The sequence below is a fragment of the Mesoplodon densirostris genome, chromosome 1 (assembly GCF_025265405.1).
Source record: "Mesoplodon densirostris isolate mMesDen1 chromosome 1, mMesDen1 primary haplotype, whole genome shotgun sequence".
Classification (NCBI taxonomy): domain Eukaryota; kingdom Metazoa; phylum Chordata; class Mammalia; order Artiodactyla; family Ziphiidae; genus Mesoplodon; species Mesoplodon densirostris.
This window is the reverse complement of record NC_082661.1, coordinates 193,746,171-193,763,926: the sequence shown is the minus strand read 5'-3', so window position 1 is coordinate 193,763,926 and position 17,756 is coordinate 193,746,171. Positions and strand designations below refer to the sequence as shown.

Genomic DNA, 17,756 nt, shown 5'->3' with positions numbered 1-17,756 from the left:
TATTTGTATGAAAAAAGAATTCATTTCCTATGGGTGACCTTGAAGTATAAAATTAGAAATAATAAGTAAAAATTCTACTTTGGCAGGTTTAAGAATAACTACAATGAAGACCCTTCTAAAAAATAGAGGTTGTCAAAAATAAAAAAGTCTCCCTGGAAAGTAGTGAGTTTCCTTTCACCAGAGGCTCTTAAACTGTTAGATAAAAGTCGCAACTCCGAGACACAACTTGCACTTCTAGTACAGCCAAGAACTTGAGAGTAATCTTCTATCTCCTACTCAGATCTGTACTGGTTGCCAAACTGCAGGGGAGTAAAAGGCTCTGCGTTATCTTGATAGACGAGCTGGAGAATCCCACACAGCTGTGTTGTGGAAATGTTCTCCATTTCCCTCATGATAACATTGAGTCATTAAAGAGAGAAATGAACATTTATTTGCCAACTCCACCTGTCTGTTGGGTCCACCATATCTATATTAGCATCAAGGGAACTTGCCTATAGTTCTGAAATTTTTTTCAGTAAGAGAGAAGGAACTGATCTTTCCCTTAAATTGTGGTTAAAGCCAGTTCCTTTTTTCATCAGAAGCTAAATGATAAAAATTGAGACTTGGATGACTTGTTTGTCGACATTTACATTTAGTAAAGTGTTTGGAACCAAAAATCTAGAATCTTTTGAACTTCACATTTTAAAAATTTAGAACTAGGGTGAAAATTACTTTTGTTCTGAATCCAGTATGAATAGAAGAAACAGTCTTTTATTTAGAAAAGAGGAAGAAAAAAAGACTATTTTTGTTTTCTAGATAAAAGCAAGATCAAATGGAGGAAGAAAAGGAGGTGAACGAAAATTCAAGAGGAACAATATTTTCTTTAAATCCAAAGTCCTGGAATTTATCCTTTTCCTTTCTTAAATTTCTTGCTAAATTCATTATTTCTGAAATCACTGCAATGACATCTTTTCCATTATCAAAGAGGAATAATTTTAGAGTTGAGTGGGAAGTGAGTTTTCAATCTATCCAGATTCACTGATGCACTAATTAAAGTGGCTTTTTTCTTTTTATTTATATTTGCAATTTGATCATCTGCTTCCTTTACACTTTTATTTTCTATTTACTTTATTTTTTAGTTTTTTTAAACATATTTATTGGAGTATAACTGCTTTACAATGTTGTGTTAGTTTCTGCTGTATAACAAAGTGAATCAGCTATACGTATACATATATCCCCATCTCCCCTCCCTCTCGCATCTCCCTCCCATCCTCCCTATCCCATCCCTCTAAGTGACCACAAAGAACTGAGCTGATCTCCCCGTGCGATGCAGCTGCTTCCCACTAGCTATCTATTTTACATTTGATAGTGTATATATGTTCCTTTTCACTTTTAGGACCAGATATTTGTTAGGCCGATTCCTTTTAAAAATTGAACCTACTATATACCTTTGACCTACACTTTCATGTTGAAGTGTAAGTATGACCTAGTACGACAATGTATGTTGTTCTGTTTTTAAGAATAATGAGAACACCAAACAGAAATAATCAATAACAAAAAACAAGTTCTCTGGACCAGAAGAACAAATCAGACCTGGCATCTGTACCCACCACCTTCACCATTTGATTGATAACTGTGATTTGCTGACTCTCTCAATTAATCCGGTTTCATTACAGTCTGAGAAATATGCCAAGCACTCATTTTGCTTTTATTATCTTTCTAGCTTTGTGCTTGCATGAAATGCCCAAAACTGGCATTTCAGGAAAAGGATAGGTAAATTAACTATAGCCAAAAAAAAAAAAAACAGTTCCTTCAATGTGACCCTGCAATCAGTATCATACTGCAGTATTTTCAAAAACCATATAGAAATGCACACATCATTCAGGGTACTGCAAAGCAGCACACAACTTGTTCTAAGTTCTTCCAATGTGCAGCTCCTATGTATATTTGACTTTTATTGTGCTAATAAAATCCCCTTTCTGGTCTCAGGTGAACAGCCATTTTCCAGTCCGTTGTAACAATCTCCTTCCTCTGCATCTACTTGGTCACTGATCCACGCAGGATATGGTTTTGTAAAGAGTTTGAACTAAAGGGGCAACATGGAACCTTATGACTCTAGCAGTTTTTGAGTGTTTTAATTATGTAAAATTTGAAAACAGAAAAAATGACAAATTTTGCCTTTTTTTTTCTGGATAGTAAATATTAGAACATGTAGACTGTTTCCCACAGCATCTTTAAGACTGGGGACTCCCAAGCTTTGAACTATCATCTCAGGAAATGCTCAAGCCTTTACAATTTTAAATAGAACTTCTAACTCTAGTCACTAAATGATGGGGGCAATCTTAAGATAGAGGTTAACTCGAGGTGTTAACTTTGTTCGTATTTTCTTTGATAACTTTAGTCAGAAATCCAACTTTTGCTCTTTCTTTGATTTCTACATTCTGCAATCATCAACAGGATGGTGGTGGATTTGTTTCCAAGTGTAATCCAGATGTATGCCAGAAAATCAACATTTATATGGTGCCACCTTAGATAATAACATTTTGCATTTGGTTTTTATTATAATGCAGATTAAAAAAAAACACCAGGAAAACAAATGTTGACCCCTCTTGAATTCCTTTTCCAATCTGGGTATTAGTATTTTCGTTGATATTCTCCTTCAAAAGTTAACACCTAACAGTAGTTTTTCCAATTACCCTACTCTTCTGGCCAATGCCCCACTGGGGCTCTTTGCCATTGACCATGTGTTAGAATGGAATTTGAAATGGGATCTTTCTCCCTATGATAACAACATCCCAACCTGAAACTTAAATCTGGGCCTTTTTACACTTGGTCCCCCTCCAGCCACTTTCAGCATAGCTGCTTCTTTCTTACCTCATCCACTCTTGCTTACATTCTTCCCTGGGTCATTCATATGCAATCTATTTCCTGAACTACATGGCAAGTTCCTTCAGTGTTAGGGTCCCTTCCAATGAATCTCTGTGGTCTTCCCAGGTCCAAACACAAATCTTTGATGTAATAATGCATGTACTAACTTTTTGATATGTAAATAAATAGAACTGAAAAATCATCTCTATCATACTGTTCTTGGGTAAGGCTAATGTAGAATATTAAATTTTGCTTGCTTAACATTTACCTTAATTTTCACATTAAAATTTTATTATTTTCCTAAGATCACAAACTTCTAAGTATGAATTTTCTAAAAGTTCTGAAATTAAAAAATATTTGTGTAGGATTATGTGTAATTTTTAAAAAATTCTTTGAAGAGTAAAATAACTCCACATTAAACTACTTTTCCATTGTTTTCTACACATTCTTATTCTTGTAAAAGCCTTTCATAGATAATAGTGTAGGAAGCCTCATGTCTTTCCTTACAGATTAACAGACGCACCAAAGGCAGAACTGTCAGTGAATGATATCTCTATTTGGTGACATCATTAGCCTTTTAACTCAGTCCAGTTTTCAGATACAATCTCTCCTGCATATGTTTAATAACTTCAGAAACACCACACCTCTATAATAAAGCATTCATAAGAGAGATTGCAAAGATTGAAAAGACAGAGGATGTCCAGGAAAAGAAGAAATGCTTAATGACTTATGTCATATTTCCATTAAAATTATATATTAAACACTATGCTTACATACAGATTTCACAAGATCCAGATGGTACCATACCTGTAATACTGCTTTGTTGGGAGACTACCTCAAAGCTGGTTCATAATCCCTTTGTTTCTAATACATCACAATGATATATGATGTTTACTCCCAGGGGCCGAAAACTTTTTTTATGAGCTTGGGCATAAATGACATAATACCTAGATTATGTGCATTTCCTTTTTTAATCATTGTAGCACTACCTCTTTTTCTATCACTGATCTTACGCCGAGGACACAAAAAATAAAAGGCAAGACTCCAAACCAGTTGTCAGTTGTGTACAAACAAGTGTGGAAAGAACAGATATAAAGTCTTATCATAACTTTATGCCTTATAGAATTTTTAGAATGAAAAGATACCTATCTCATTTTTCATTCAGTTATTAAGTTCCAGGCACCACTCTCTGAGTTTGGAAGCTAATAGCTCCTGAAAAAGTGAAAGATTTTGATTAAGCTCTTAGAGAGTCAATCAATGATGAACACAAACAGAAGAAGCTCCTGTTCTCGTGGAGTTTAGAGTCTAGTAATCTTTAGCATGAAAAGATATTCTACCTGCTTCCATCCATACTATGTTACACTAGGTCAGGAATTGGCATAACCATGGCCTAAGGGCCAAATCTGGCCAGCCACCTGTTTTTGTAAAATTTTACTGGAACCGAGCCATGCCCATTCATTTACATATTGTCTGTGGCAGCTTTTGCACTGTAGCAGCAGAACTGAGTAGTTGTGATAGAGGCCATATGGCTTGCAAAACCTAAAATATTTACTATCTGGTCCTTTACAGAAAAAACTTGCTGACCCTTGTACTAGGTGACACAACAACTTATAGACAACAACTTTATCTGTTTAAAGCTGGAATTAATCACTACACCTTATTGTGTTTTATCAGTGAGGAAACTGAGGCCCAAAGAGGTTAAGTATCCCATTAAGTATTTTAATGAAAATCACACAATCACTAAGAGACGGAGTCAGTATTAAATGCTGGTCTTCTGACCACGGGTGGCAGTCCAAGGTCTTTATTTATTCAACAGCATTCCTTGTGCTAAACCTGGTTGTGGGACACAGCAGAGGGGAAGACGCTATATCTAGGGAGCCTACAGTCCAAAAAATTCTGTAGCTCAAAGCACTTCCTAGACTTTAAGACCCCTAGAGCTTCTATGTAACGTAAAAGAGAGTTGGTAAATTGTTCCCATCTTACAAAGTAGGAAAGAGACTGTCAAGATGAGCCCCTATTTGCTAGAGAAGCTGACTTTTTAATTTATCCTTCAGGGTTCTGTTTGTGAAACAATAGCACTGGACTCAAAGTGCATTTTTGAAAATTAAGAAAAAACACTTTGTATGCATCACTATCCTCAACACCTAGCAGCGCTTCATACTCAATAACAAAAATGTTTTACAGGAGGTTGAGAAGAATTTGGCCCTGCAAAAAATACTTTGCTCTAAATTTCTGAGCCTAAAAATATTTCTTCATATTGGATTTATAAGAGTATTGCCTTTGGCTTTCAACTGTTGCTAAAGAAAATGACTAACCAAGTAGAATTTCTGTAAGCAATCTTGGACCTTGAGAGTCTTTAAAAATACTTTTTTTGACTTCTCAGATCTTAACTCTAGAATTTGAATTCCTTACATTAAAAAAAGAGCTTGAAACATACTCTTTTAAAATATACTAATTTTAGTCAACAAATCAGTGACATGCCAAGCTATATTGAAGGCTGAGGCAAAAGGAAAAAACAGTAATACTACTCCTGTCTTTCCTTAACACTTTTATATTTTATTCCTCATGGATTTTTTGCACTCATTGTGACTTAAAAATCTTGCATAAGAATATTACTTATGTTGATGACCAGAGGTTTTTGGCAGCCCCTTAAATTTAGCTTCAAAGGCAAATGTCTTACTCACCTCATTCTAGTCCCAAACCTGCACAAACCCAAATATTTTAAAAATATTTTTCTTTTACTGAAAATATTGTGTAAAATAAAGCTTCAGAGAAAAATTCATTTTGGCATTCTTTTCCTTCATGAGTTCATTCCTAGCTTTACAATAACATAAATATTTGTAGAATACTTGCTTTTCATCTGATTGTCCCCTGTGACTGAGGTATCACAGGAGGAAAGAGTAACCTGTATTTGGGTGATAGTTGTTGGTCAGTGCTTCACAGTGGGTGAAAGAGACCTAGGTAACATCTTCAAGTTCTGGGGATTTCTTCTTTTTACCGTTTCATCTCCATTTTTAGATGGATGTAAATTACAATCCCGGTAAGTCAGCAACTCTCCTGACTTTTCCTTCAGTGGTCATCTTAGGGGTTCTATACACGGTGTCCAAGAGTTCAACTCAGTTCTGACACTATCTACCCAGAGATAGCATCAGATATCCTGATAGCATCAGGTTAAGGGTTCAGTCCTACAAGACTCTCCCCTGCTGCCTACATACTTCAGTTTCAAACTCAGACTGCTACCTGTGTTTCTGATCAACCAGCTACAGATTGGAGGTTCCAACGACCCCCTCCTTGAACTTCAGATGCCAATCAAAAGTCCAGGTTGATACCTGTACTTCTAACTGACTGGCAGTAAATCAGAGGTTCCCTCGATCCTTCCTCCAGGTTGATTAATTTCCTAGAGCAGCTCATAGAACTCAGAGAAACATTTTACTTACTAGATTACCAGTTAATTATGAAAGGATAGAACTCAAGAAAAGCCAGATGAAAGACATGCATATGACACGGTATGTGGGAAGGGGCAGTGCAGAACTTCTATGCCCTCTAAGGCAAGTCATTCTCCCCAAATCTCCACATGTTCACCAACTCAGCTCTCTGAACCCAGTCATTTTGAGTTTTTATGGAGGCTTTATTACATAGGCATTAAATAAATGGTCATTGGCAACTGATTCAACCTCCTGTTCCTCTCCTCTTTCCAGAGGTGTGGGGTGAGACAGAAAGTTTCAACCCTCTAATCACAGGGTAGGTTCCTATGGCAACCAACCCCCATCCCTAGGTGGAGTCTGACGTCGCCTCATTAACATAACAAAAGACATCTTTATTACTCTCAACCCTTAGGAAATTCCAAAGGTTTGGGGAGCTTAGGGTCAGGAACCATGGAAGAAGACCAAATATATATGAGAAATATATTTTGGTCATCTGAATGACCAAATATATATTTCTTATAAATCACAATATCACAAGCTTTTAAAAGAAAATAAAAAGCAGGTATAAAATAAAATATTGTATAGCAGATAAATTATGTAATGAGCACTTGAATTAGAAATTGGTGTATCACTTTCAGAAGCCCTCATTTTTTGTTGTTGTTGTTGTTTTTTGCGGTATGCGGGCCTCTCACTGTTGTGGCCTCTCCCGTTGCGGAGCACAGGCTCCGGACATGCAGGCTCAGTGGCCATGGCTCACGGAGCCAGCCACTCTGTGCCATGTGGGATCTTCCCGGACCGGGGCACAAACCCGTGTCCCCTGCATCGGCAGGCGGACTCTCAACCACTGCGCCACCAGGGAAGCCCACCCTCATTTTTTTTACTTATAAAATCTTCCTATTTACATAAAATATTTTTTGACTTGTAAAAATTCCATTTGACAGAACTTACTCGCCCTCTATATTAGTCTGTGTCTGTTCAGGAAATTCCTGATATTTCAAACAGAGAGATACAAGTAACTGGATACAAAAGTGACAGAATGGCTGGAGGACCCAAAGGAAAGAAGTGATGTAACCCAGATATTAGTAAGTATACAAAGCTGCTACCACTTCTAGAATGGAGGAAGGAAAATCACCCAGATCCATGGTCACTGTGTAGCTGAGGCTGTTGTAGCTGCTGCCACTGGAACCAGTTGAAGGAAACCAGGAGCTCATATCGCGACTGACATTGCAAGATCCCAAAACCTGTAGCTATAGCTGCTGTGTTCTAGGAGCAGCTGAAGCACCTCCTGTTTCTACCATCTCTACAAAGAAATCTGAACAGAAATGTGGAGTCCATACTCCTGTGGAAGAGCTTGTACCTCTGCTGTTGTTTCCATGACTGCCCAAGGCACAGCCTACAAGAGAAAAGCACAAGAAATATATCTTGTGTCCTTTCAGTTTATATCTTTCCACCACCTCCCATTGTAGGAATAGGAAGCCAGCTAGCAAGACGGTGGGGGTGGATGGGAAATGTAGTTTCTGGACTTCTAGCCCCCCATGACACAGAACAGAGCACAGAACAATGGGAATGGATAAAGAAAAAAAATAGATAATTGTTGTCACAACCTTATATATTGTATAACTGGTAAATATATTTTTTTTTCTTTAAGCACTTTAAAGGGATAAAAGTTAAAATAATAATTATACTTGCAATATTATTTATTTATCACTTACATAATTATTTAATTCTTGTGCTTATTTAATTCCTGTTACCTAAGGGAGATCAGATACCAGTATGTGTTGTCTATCTCAGCCCATTCTCATTCCAGGGGCAGCTGCTACAGTTGCTCTGCTCTGCTCTGACCACCTGCAATACCGATGCTGACTTAGACCACCAATCTCGGGTTTCCAGGGCTACCCTCACTTCTGAACAACTGACTACAAACTTGGGGATCCTAATACCCCTCAGTTTTAATAACTGTCCAGAACAACTCACAGAACTCAGAAAAGCATTATGAGAACAGTTTTATTAGAGGAAAAAAAAAAAGGAAGATGTAAATCAGAACCAAACAAAAGAAGATGTGCATAAGGTGAAGTCTGAGAGGGTTCCAGACATGAAGCTTCCAGTGTCATCTCCAAGTAAAGTCAGAATGCATCACTCTCCCAGCACATCAGTGCCTAGCAACATGCACAGAATATTGCCAACAAGACGGTTCCTTCCAGCATTTTTTTTTTTTTTTTTTTGTGGTACGCGGGCCTCTAACTGTTGTGGCCTCTCCCGTTGCAGAGCACAGGCTCTGGACACACAGGCTTAGTGGCCATGGCTCACGGGCTCAGCCGCTCTGTGGCATGTGGGATCTTCCCGGACTGGAGCACGAACCCGTGTCCCCTGCATCGGCAGGCGGACTCTCAACCACTGCGCCACCAGGGAAGCCCTCCTTCCAGCTTTGATGTCCAGAGTTTTAGGGGGATTTCATTGCATAAGCATGATTGATTGAATCAGTGGCTACGTGACTGAACTCCAGCCTCTCTTCCCTCCCTGGAAGTCCAGTTGATAGCACATGGCTCAAAACCCCAACTCTCTAATGACATGGTTGGTGTTTCTGGTATGGTCAGCTTCATGATCACAAACTATTTAGGGGCCCACCATGAATAGCAAAAATACTCTTATTACTCCAGAAATTCCAGAAATTTATAGGATAGCTCTCAGGAACCAGGGAGAAAGGCCAGCCAATTGTTTATTATACAGGACTAGTTTTTTAGCCAATCCTTAACAAAATGGCAGACTCTTAGAATCTTCTTTCATGTCAATAAATGAGCTCTGAAGTATTCCTGCAACAGAGCCAAATTGGCCTCCTCTCTCAGGGTTATTAGAAAAAGCCTCTGCACTTCTGTGCCTGCCAGTTTCAACATGGACACATTCCATCTGCATCTAGGAACAAAACTGCCTTTAACCCCTATAATTAAATTCTGCTCAAAGCTTCTGTTTGTCTTGCCTTTGCCCATCCAGGTAGATCCCTTGGGCAATGACTGCCGCATGAATTTAGACTGAGTATCTTGATCCCCTTTGAACAATACAATTTTGGGCTGTGGTTACTTTCTACTCTCACTGCCAATTCACCATTTAGGACCCAACAGAATGTATGCAAATTATGACAGAATAAAGAAGTAGATTTCAGACAGAAAACTTATCATTAATATAAGCTTGCCAGGTGTTTTTGAGAGAAGGAATTAACAGAAATTATTCCCTAATGGTATTGTATTGTAAAGAATCTTTCAAAATAAGTTAAAAAGTAGAGTCAGATCTGATGATTTTCTTTGGCTGTTATTTCATTAGTTCCTGAGAAAATTATTAAGCTTTATAAAATGCACAAATGATTGCTTCATTTGTTTTAGAAATCTTTTCAACTTTATGATCTGGCTGATTATAAGATTATTAAACTGGCTTAATATTACCTACTATTGGCATGATATTTTAGAAAATATAATAAGAATGCCAAATGTGGAATTGAAAAATAGGTTATCACTTCCCATCATCTTTGGCAGAATAATGATAACTTGCATTATTTCAATGAAATTTCAACAGAGGGGCCTACAGTAAATTAAATTATTGATCAAAATTGTTTAGTTCCCTCTATTAATAGCACACATCTATACTTTGCCAAGGTCTTGGGGCAGACAACGTGTATTTCCCTAACCCTCAGCCAGGTGACTGGCTTTGGTCAAAAAGATGTGAGCAGATGTGACATAAGCAGAGTAGGGAGATGTGCTTGTGTCTGGCCATGGCTTGTGTGCTTCTGCAGTTACCATGAGTAGAACTAGACTTGGATAGCTAAAGCAGTAGCAGCCTGGACCCAAGAATCATCACACATGGAGGAGACCTGAGTCTAACCCACAACAGCGACTAGAGAAGACTTGGACCTAATCCCCAGCTTGGAGCCAAGACCAGCTGAGCCCAGCTTGGTCAGCCAAGCCCTAGCTGACCTACAAACACACAAAAGAGAATAAAGGACATTTTAAGACACTGAATTTTGTGAGGTGATTTGCTAAGTGGCATTATTGTGGCAATATTGACTACTGCATAGATTTGTACCCGGAAGTGGGGTGCTGCCATAACAAATACTTGAAATATGTGACATCCATTTGGGGATAAAGTGGCAGAGAGCAAAGAAACTTTGACAAGAGCCTGGAAAAATGTTATCTGGTGTCAAAACTTTTGGTAAAACTGTCACCTCTGACAACTCCAAAGAAAGAAAAGAGGTATCTATTGAAATGCCAGCATTGGAGAAGATTTCCAGCCTGAAAGTTGAAAATATGCTGATTGCAACCAGATGCATTTGATAAGGTCCTACAATATTGAGGCGAGCTCAGAAAAGAACTCACTGATGAGCGGGAATAAATGATTGTTGTTTTAAGCCACTGGCTTTTGGGGTGCTTTGTTATACAACATTATTGTGACACTAGTTGACAGATATAGGACCTAAAATTTACATTAGTTTTAATCCAACATCCCTACGGTCTTTTTTCCTTATACAAATTTTGGCTAATCTCATGCTGCATGTTATGAGGAATACAAAAAAGAATTATATAGCTTACAGAATTTTTAGTATTTGTGGGTAAACTTTATTTTCAGATGAAGTAATTTAAAATATTGTATTTAATCAAAAGATGGTTAATAATTTTTAAATATCAATGAGTTTATAAATACAAATATATATTACATATATATATTTTAAATAGGCTCAAACATCCTTACTACAAAACATATTTTAAATAATGAAGAGTTGATGAAAACTCTGAATAATTCAGTGATTAAATTATGTTATACTTACTAGTTTTGCATTTCTGTAAGAGAATAACAAATATTCTTCTGTTTATTTTAATTTCTGGTGAATGCACCTCTGACCAAATTAAGACATCCTGCAGTTGAGCTAAACCAATATGGCCAGTGTGATTAATTTGGTTTAAATCACTATTGGAGTCTTAATTCTAGAAAAAGACCTCAAATTCTAGCACGGTACAAGCCAACAAGATTGCAGTGCCAGGGTTAATGTTTATGTCTGTGATCTGGCTCAGTATATTTTCCCCAAATGAAGACCAACTAAAAGCAGTCCAAACACAAGACGGGCTGCCAGAGTAGATTTCCAGCATTACAGCAACTTAAACATAATTTATCCACCTAGGTTGTCTGATTGAGAAAGAGTATCTATATCCATAAAGGGCAAAGCCCTGGCATGCAATGATACCAAAAAGTTGTAATATAATGAGAATATGAACATGATTATTATGTGGCCAAGAAGTTCATCATCTGACAGAAACAACAACAAAGTCCACACCTTGTATTTGCTTAGGAAAATTTTGTGCACTTCCTCAATCTGTTTTTTACCCTCCCTTCCTCTGGTAGCCCATCCATCCAGAAAGAAAAATAAAAGTGCAACATGGACACAAATCAGAATAGAAAAGAAAAACTCTCACTGTTACAGGAATCCACATAGTAAACTTCAAATCTCAATTGTGTCAAACATTCCAAGTTTAAATATTTTAAAATATTTGCTCAGTGTATACATTCAAACATATCCCAAAAAATCATCCAGTAAAAATGATTTCTTATCCCTCAGTGAGCTTTCCAGTCTGAGTCATGAACCTCATAAGAGGGACACCTTACCACACGCCATAGATTTCTTTCTTTCTTTCTTTTGTAACTGGGAAAAATTAGTCTGTTTCCATTGCTTAACTTGCAGTTTTATTCCCTATGCCAAACCAGACCTTTGGCTGTCCTTTCCTTAAAAATATAAGCTTTCCCAGTATTAAGGACTTTGAAAATTATTCCACAAAAAGAGGTTTATTATTTTTTCTCAGCTTTTGTTTTGTTTGATGAAAAATGAAATATAAAGAAACATGCTGTTTTTAAAGCCTCACTTTAATTTGTTGGAGCTAAAATATGTGCTGTCAATATGGAGTATGAAAAGTCAGGAGACATTTCCATATCAAAGAGACTAAATGTTAGTAAGAGTAAGCTGAATGGAATCTTGGAGTAAGATTTGATTCTGTAGGATTCTGTTTGTGATTTTTAAAAATCCCTTGTTAATACCTTCCAGATCAATGGAAATATTAAAGCCGAGGTAATTTGCATCCATCAAATGTGATGAGACCCACTGGCATCAGGGCTATGGAATTTTGGGCTTCACTTGTCCTGGGAGTTCAAAGGTTATAGCAATAAGCTATTAGCATATTTCCCACAGACAGGGCAGTGGAAGGACTGACTATTTAACCAGTGCCAAAACATCACATGGCACCTCCTCCACTTGAGAACTGAACATGTCAGCCCCTAAATTGTCTGCATTTTCAAGCAGTTAGCACAGTTTACTGTCTGAAAACCATCACATCACCCCCATACTTAAAGCAAATTGTTTTATCAATGTTAAGTTAAAGGATAATGTTATACTTCCAGCCATATTTGGCAGACAGGAATCATGTGTTCCGTGTATGTTTTATCACTGACCCAAGAGGGAGGAGTGGGGACCACTGCTCACTTTTTGGGGTCATAAAGAGTGGCTGTTTTCTTTCTTCTTCTTCTTTTTTTTTTTTTTTTTAAGTAAATGAATCCAAAAAAGCTTGCACTCGATTTTAGGAGAATCTGATGTCATCGCAAGAGAAACTGGTCAGGTTTCTATGGTATTTCACATCTGCAAGACACAGCAGTATTTCCATCAGCTATTGATCCTGCTACTAAAATTAGGACCAGGAACTCCACAGCTTAAGCAACTTAAGCGGGTTTGGAAATAACATTTGTTCATGTTCTCTTTATACCGTAACGGTTTTGGTAAGTATACTATGTGGAAGGGGCTCACTGTAGGATATGTTTCTACATAGTTAGCAGTAGCCAAGTTCAAAGGGTATGATGTCTGTTTGAGATTTCTCAAATTCCACTTCACTGGGTTGGAATTCCCTGCCCCAGTTTGGCTCAGAGATGATATTTCCTCTGGACTGGAGTTATAAAAAAGCAATTTAAAATGCATAAACGCAGTGCCTGAGCCATGCCATAGACCCACCACCCAGCAGGGCATTCACACCAAGCACTACCTCACTTCCTAACCGCTCAACTGAGGGCCTCATTCCCTTTCCAACTATTAATATTCATGTGAATTTGTACCAAAGGGTTCAGGCAGAATGAAAAGCAACATATTGGAACATCACAGAATACCTTGAAATTTCTAAGCCCCAACTTTCCCCGGAATATGCTTTACGAAATGAAGAATCAGTGATGTTTATTTTACCTTAATTTTTGGTATAGTGAAAAAAAAATTAATAGAATTGGGTGTCAGGAAGCCTGAGTTTTGGCCTTGGCTCAGACACCAAATAATTAGATACTTCAACCAATTTTTATATTTATGAACGTCCACTATATGCTTGTCACAGTGGTAGTTGCAAGAATATAGAGGAAATTCACAGTCTTTGCTCTTACAAAGTCCATAGTCTAGTGGTAGGAACTAAAGAGATACTTCGTTTTGGCAAGAACTTTACCAGTCTACAGATGCTATCAGTAAATTGGAATGGTTAAGGTAGCTGATTTTTTTTAGCTGTGACTTTATGATTTGGTGTTAAAAATACATCTCACAACTCAAATATTTTCAAAACATACAAGGTACCAAGCACTGTGCTTTGTACTTTGCATGCATATTGCTCCTTAATTTCCACAGGAACTCAATGAGTCTAGCTAGCTACTACTGTAGAGGTGTTATGGAACTGGCCCAAGGTCACACAGCTGGTTAGTGGCAGACCAAGCACTGGAACTGTCTCCAAAGGCCATCATGCTCTTACAGCTGATATAAAAGCCACCTCAAAATAAGAGGAAACTAAGAATGTCCATCAGGGATGTGATTAAGATGGAATTATAGCCTGCAAGATAAAAAGTCATGACACATTTTCATGGTGGAACTGATGTGCTGAGGGGAAGACTGAGCAGAATCATTTCTAGATCACATCTGTTTAGAGATTAAGTACAGATATGTACTATTATATTTCATAATTTATATTTTTCTTATTAAATAATAATCAAGAGAAGAACGTGAGCTGGAATGTGGTGGTTGGGAATCATAAAACACTGCATACATTTACTGTTGGCTGGCTGAAGTAGAAACCATTTAACGATCCACAGAGGCAACAGCATGGTGTTCTGGAAAGAGCCTGGCCCTGGGGACCCAGCTCTTGCCAGTGACTCTGCATTGCACTGGGAACTCATTTCCTTTAACTGGGATTCAGTGCTCATATCTGTAAAATGAGGACAATGGATCCGGTTCAGCTTTTAGCTTTTGTGACAGTTCCCAAAAGAATTAAGCTCCATGATACCGATGGTCTGACTTCAGAAGTAGAAAGCCTAATGTCTGCTAAATACATATATTTATTGGCCCTTGGCCTTTGTTTCCTGTTAGAAACACTTTTCCTTTCTGTAACTCTCACCTAAACACACACACACACATACACCTACTCCTCCTCCTTGTCTTCTTTATCTCCATTCCCCCCACCGCCTTTCTCTGTCTCTTTCCTACCTGGCTAATCCCTAGTCATTTTTTTCAGGTCTTAATGTGGAAATCACTGTGTTTGGGAAGCTTTCACTGTCTCCCAAAGTCTTGGTTATGTGTCCACTTACCAACATCTATAAAAGTACTATATGTACTTCCTCTGTCACTGAGTTTCTGTGAGGTTTAGAGTATGTAAGATGTATAAGTGCTTGGAACCATGCTTAGTACATAAAAGTACTCAATAGCTAACACTGTCATCACCACCATCATAATGATTATTGAACTTATGACACCCTGTTTCTTATTAGTCTCTTTGATCATCTGTGTCCTCTACTAAGTGTTAGCTTTGAGGGGGCTGGGACCATAACAGTCTGACTTGTTGCATCAGCAGCAGCTTAGCACTATGAATGACAAGAGTAGGTAAAAACGTCCTAATTACTTAATGTTAAATTAGACAAAGCATTTTACATATGGAGACTTTCATTCATGCAATAAGCAAGTTGAGACTTTAAGCATATTCTCGTGGAATAGACCGAAGCATGTGATTTAAAGTAACATGATGTAATGAGGTGGATGGACCTAGAGTCTGTCATACAGAGTGAAGTAAGTCAGAAAGAGAAAGACAAATACCGTATGCTAACACATATACATGGAAGTTAAGAAAAAAAAATGTCATGAAGAACCTAGGGGTAAAACAGGAATAAAGACACAGACCTACTAGAGAATGGACTTGAGGATATGGGGAGGGGGAAGAGTAAGCTGTGACAAAGCGAGAGAGAGGCATGGATGTATATACACTACCAAATGTAAGGTAGATAGATAGTGGGAAGCAGCCGCATAGCACAGGGAGATCTGCTCGGTGCTTTGTGACCGCCTGGAGGGGTGGGATAGGGAGGGTGGGAGGGAGGGAGATGCAAGAGGGAAGAGATATGGGAACATATGTATATGTATAACTGATTCACTTTGTTATACAGCAGAAACTAACACACCATCGTAAAGCAATTATACTCCAATAAAGATGTAAAAACAAACAAACAAACAAAACAAAACAAAATAACATGATGTTATGAGGGCTGTAATAAAGTTCTGAATTAAGTTTTATGGAGACATGGAAAAAGAAATAATTGACCTCTTCTGGGGGATGATGTATACTAGAGTTGAGCTTTGAAGAACCAGGGTGATTTAACATAGCACATATGAGGGCGGTATTATTCCATACAGGAAAAAATGGTATAAATAGAAACATAAGGTGGGAAACTGCATAATGCATTTGTACCATTGACTTCTTAGATCCTTAGGACAGTGAAAAGACTGACTTTTAAATGCCTTAAATGTCATGCTGTTATATGGTGATACGAGGCTTTCAAAAAGCTTTTCCTCATCTCTTAGTCATTGCTCAACACCCTGCAGTCTGTAAGCATTCACCTAAACTATTACATTGGGACATATTTTGACTTTCCCTTTAACATTTCCTCTTCTCCACCCTCTGCCCCCATCCAATCAATGACCAATCCTATTTATTCTACTTCTGGAACACCTCTCAAATTCAGATCATCATCTCCATTCTTTCTGCCAATAACTAAATTCAGGTCATTAAAACATTGTCTACCTGATCTCCTACTCACAACATACCCTTCACACTGTGGCCAGTTACTTTTGAAACATTGAACATTGGTCTGATCCATTAAGCTTCTACTCTAAACTTTAAATTTAATCTGCCAGCACCAGATTTAATCTACTTTTAAAGTAACATTTTGTGTGTTCATTTCAAGAGCACATATGCTAAAATTGGAATGATACAGAGAAGATTAGCATGGCCCCTGTGCAAGGATGATGTAAATTTGTGAAACATTAAAAGAATAGTAATAACATTTTGTGAGAAGAAAGTATTTTAGCAATGCTCCACATGCTAAAAGAGTCTGCATTTTCCTTTAATACTACTCTAATTATTAGGAGCTTAACCAATGAGGTCATAATCAGTGGCTAAATTATCACAGGTCTGGTGAATAAAATCAACCTTCTATGAAAAACATTTTAAAGGTTTACATGAACAATATATAACAAATATCCTCACAAATATAGTTTGCTATTAAAAAGTTCCTAGTCTCCAGGTTATAAACCAATACACCTTTAATCTATTTACACAATCTCTTCATTATTATAGAAAGCTCTTTTCTTAGAGAAGCAACTTGGAAATTCACTTTCTGATAAGATCCAAAATAATTATCAATTATTTTACTAGAGGTTACAAAATCATGCTTTTTAAATTTATCATTCCATTAACATCTTTCAGTGAGAATTCTTCATAAAGAACTTTCCCTCATTAGCCAGGGCTATTTGGTTATCTTCAAATTTAGTTCCTAAAGGAAAACAAGATAAATTTCTATTCTTAGTTTTTTGCTTTTAAATAAAGTGATTAATGAATTGAGTTTGGTTTTGTTGTTTCTCTCTCATGTATTATGAACTTATGGATTTTTATGTGATGTATGTGTTCCAATAAATTGTATTCATTATTCTTTTTGATGCTCAAATTGTACTGTCTTTGGCTATTCAGATCTTCTTCATTTTAGTGTCTAGCTATGGGCTTTTAACATAACTCATATTCCTTGATAGCTTGCATTGTGGCCTCCCCAAAATCTCAGGTTAATCTTATAAAGGCTGCCCTAGACTTAAAAACTGTCATTCTTCAGGTGCATTTGTGAAAATGTAATAAATACAGACCATAATCCAGTTAATAGATATGCTTATGGCTACTAAGTTATGATTGCTTTTCAGTGGACAAAAGAAGGAAACGAGGAGGTTGGGTTTTTTTCTTTGTCAATTCATACAGATATTTCCAATTTGAATTGAATTACAAGATTTTTTTTAGTTACTTTTGCTTTCATACCTACATATATATATATATATATATATATATATATATTTTTTTTTTTTTTTTTTTCCTCTTACTCTAAAAACTTTTTTGTTCCTAACTGCATTAAAAT

General features: G+C 37.2%; 1 non-coding gene across 1 annotated transcript; it reads left to right on the top strand.

Annotated features, from left to right (window-relative positions):
* Nucleotides 1-16,530: 16,530 nt before the first annotated feature.
* LOC132501470 (U6 spliceosomal RNA) lies at nt 16,531-16,637 on the top strand. Its single transcript, XR_009534242.1, has one exon. It is a non-coding gene; the product is annotated as a U6 spliceosomal RNA (small nuclear RNA).
* The last annotated feature ends 1,119 nt before the right edge of the window (nt 16,638-17,756 follow it).